Source organism: Chrysochloris asiatica, unplaced genomic scaffold (assembly GCF_000296735.1).
Source record: "Chrysochloris asiatica unplaced genomic scaffold, ChrAsi1.0 scaffold00104, whole genome shotgun sequence".
Taxonomy (NCBI): domain Eukaryota; kingdom Metazoa; phylum Chordata; class Mammalia; order Afrosoricida; family Chrysochloridae; genus Chrysochloris; species Chrysochloris asiatica.
In genome coordinates this window covers 11,045,237-11,048,387 of record NW_006408622.1, presented here as the reverse complement: position 1 = coordinate 11,048,387, position 3,151 = coordinate 11,045,237, and positions in this window count along the sequence as shown.

The following is a 3,151-nucleotide window of genomic DNA, read 5'->3' as shown; positions in this document are numbered from 1 at the left end:
CGACTCATAGCGACCCTTTCCAAGCCTGTAAATCTTTATGGGAGCAGAAAGCCTCATCTTTTTCCTATGGAACAGCTGGTAGTTTCGAACTGCTGACCTTGAAGTTAGCAGCCCGATTTGTAACCACTATGCTACCAAAGGTCCTCTAAAATTTGCTGGCCCAGCAAATCCCATTGGAAGCCACTGTTTTGATTGGATCTTGCTTTCTGGATCATATAGGTAAGTCATAGACTTGTCTACAGTTATGGTTTATTCCATAAAATCATCTTTATTAGCTTCAGTCTTGCTTTAAATACAGATGGAAAGATCAGCTCTTTGAGCTAGCTGATGTTTGCACATGAGTTTGGCACCCGTTAAGCAAAAAGTTGGCTGCAGCCAAGATGTTTGCTTAAAATTGAAAATGTTGAACAATGTGAGATACCAACTTCCGTAGGTGTCCATCCATGGTCAGTCACTCTTCTTCTACCAGTTTCTGGACTTCAGCCACTTCAGTTATTGAGGTCAGTGGTTTTTCCTGTCTTGACTCATCTTTCAGTTCTTCTCAAGCTTTCTTTAGATGTTTGATCCATCTGAAAAAATGTTGTTTTATATGAAGCAGCATTCCTATAAACTTGCTTCAAAGCTTCAGTGATTTGGGAAGATGTCCACTTAAGCTGTGCTATAATTTGATAATAATTCTGATCTCAAAATAGCTTTTACCCTGAAACAAAAAGTATCCTTTTTTCTTGAAGGTCCCCTAACAAAACTAAGACAAATGTCTTACTACAAGAACTTGCCTGTAGTCATCCACTGATTGCAGTGATGTTTAAGCTTGTTCTGTGTGGAATAAACCCATGTATGTATGAACTGGATCCCTAGCAGCAATATTTTTGGACTTGCCCTTATATTTCTTAATTAAAAATGTGAAAGTATTTCAAAAGAAGTACAGGCAAAGAAAAATATAAAGAGAGCCATGGAACAGCGAGAAATGGTGGAAGGATGAGGGTGAAGAACATCTTGTGAAGTTCTGGGGAAAGAGTTTGCTATGTAAGGGAACAAGTACAAAGGTCCAGAGGCAGGAATGTGCTGTGCTGGATGTCTTAGAAAAACACCAGGGAGGTTAAGTTGCTGAACAGGAATGACTGAGGGGGAGATGGAGGTCAAAGAGGTGATAAATAAGGCCAGATCAGTAGGGCCTTGGGGGCTGTGATAAGGGCGGTTGATTTTACCTAGAGTAAGGTGCAACCAGGGGAAAGTTTTGAGCCAAGAAGGGCCCTGACCAGTCTCTGGAGTTCACAGGTAGCGTAGTGGTTATGAATTGGGCTACGAACCTCAAGGTCAGCAGTTCGAAACTACCAGCCTGCTCTGCAGGAGAAAGGTGAGGCTTTCTGCTTCTGTAAAGATTTACAGCCTCGGAAACCCTGTACAGGGTCGCTATGAGTAAGAATCAACTCCATAGCACATAACAACAAAAAGTGTAGGGAGGAGCTCTGGTGTGGTTGTAGAATAAACAGTAGACCTCAAGGACGGTTTCAACCTCAAGGTCGACAATTCAAACTCACCAGCCACTCCTTGGAAACCCTATACAGGGTCACTATGAGTCAGAAACCACTTGATGGCACTTAACAACAACAACATGTGGGGAGCAAACTGTTGTGGCTGGGACAGGAACACAGAGAACAGGCAGGAAGTTGCTCTAATGGGGGTGGGTGGGACTAGCCAGTAGGGGGATTAGGACTGGACTGGGGTAGGGGTGGGGTAGGGGGAGAGTTTGGATTCTAGTTAGATTTTTTAGCTAGAGCCTACGGGGTTTGCAGACTTATTAGATATTGGTGTGAGGGAGAAAGGGGGTCAAGGAGGACTGTGAGTTTTGGGGCCTGAGAAGCAGGAAGAACCCGGCAACTACTAGCCAATAATGGAGAAGTGGGGGCTGGGACGGGTTTGGGGTGAGAGATGGAGGGGAGGGCAATGGCGGTTTTTCAAAAAAAGAGGGCCAGTCTCCCCTGAGGAAGTGTGGGGGCCAAGTTCCATTGTGTGTTGAGGGCTGGGGGGCTCTTCCTGTGGGTTCCTTGCTGTGAGGTGGGACTCAGAACCTTGCATTCTCAGACATCAGCAGGCAACTTGGCGTCCAGTTCTGCAGCCTACCTGCTGGGTAACTGGGGCAGGTCACTTCTCATCTTTGAGGCCAGGCTTCCTTGTCGGTACAACGGGCTGATGATGCCTTCCTTCGCTCTTCTGCCTTCTTAGCCCAGAGTTTGCCATCGCCCCGGGGATTAGAGTCCAGGGCGCTGGATTCTAACTTGGTCTGACTAGGCAGACAAGGGGAAACTAGGCAGTCTCTGGGGACCTAGAAACTTCCTGGGGCCAGGACCCGGAGCTCTAAAGCAATGGGGTGGAGTGGGGGTGGGGGACACAGGAAGGTATGGGCCCCGCCCCCTTTCCCTGCCTGCCTCAGTTTCACCCACTGCTCTCTGCTCAACACCACCCTTTCTCCTAACTTCACCACCTCCCTTCCACCCCCACCCACCAACCGCATCCCAGGTTCTTCCCTAGGAGGGTGGGGGAACCTCTGGCCAGGGGGATATTTGGAGCTGGAAATCCCTTTCTGGGTACCAAAGAAGAGAACACCCAGTCTGTGCAAAGGCAGCAGCCATCACGATATTCGGTGGTGGTTGTGGTTTTAAAATACTGTCTGAGTCTCCCCTTCATCCCGCTTTGCTCCTTATTTCTTTCTCCCTGCCTCTTGTTGATTATTGTCTCCCGGCTTGGACTCTTTGTCTCATATCTTTCTCTTCCTCTCTCAGAATCTCTGGCCCGCTCCCCTCGCTTTCATCCCAGTCACCCCTCCTACCTTCTCTCAAGAGCTCTCTTCCTCCACCCCCACTCCCTGCTCCCCAAGTCCCAGTACCGCTAATTCTCACTCTAGTCTCTCGGTGGATCCCCCATGCTTTCTTCCTCAGTCTCCCCGTCCCCCTCATGTTTCCGACTCTCTCTTCACCCTTGCAGCTTGCATCTAGGCCTCCGACGCGTTCCAGCCGCCACTCCCCTGCCTCCTTCCCTCCCGGGCTGGGGGCGGCGCCGTGACGCAACGAGGCGGGGGCAGGAAGGGGGTGTCGCTGACGCTGCGGCGGCCTCCGAGGCTCAGGCCTTTTGTGCGGGCGGCTGGGTCGGG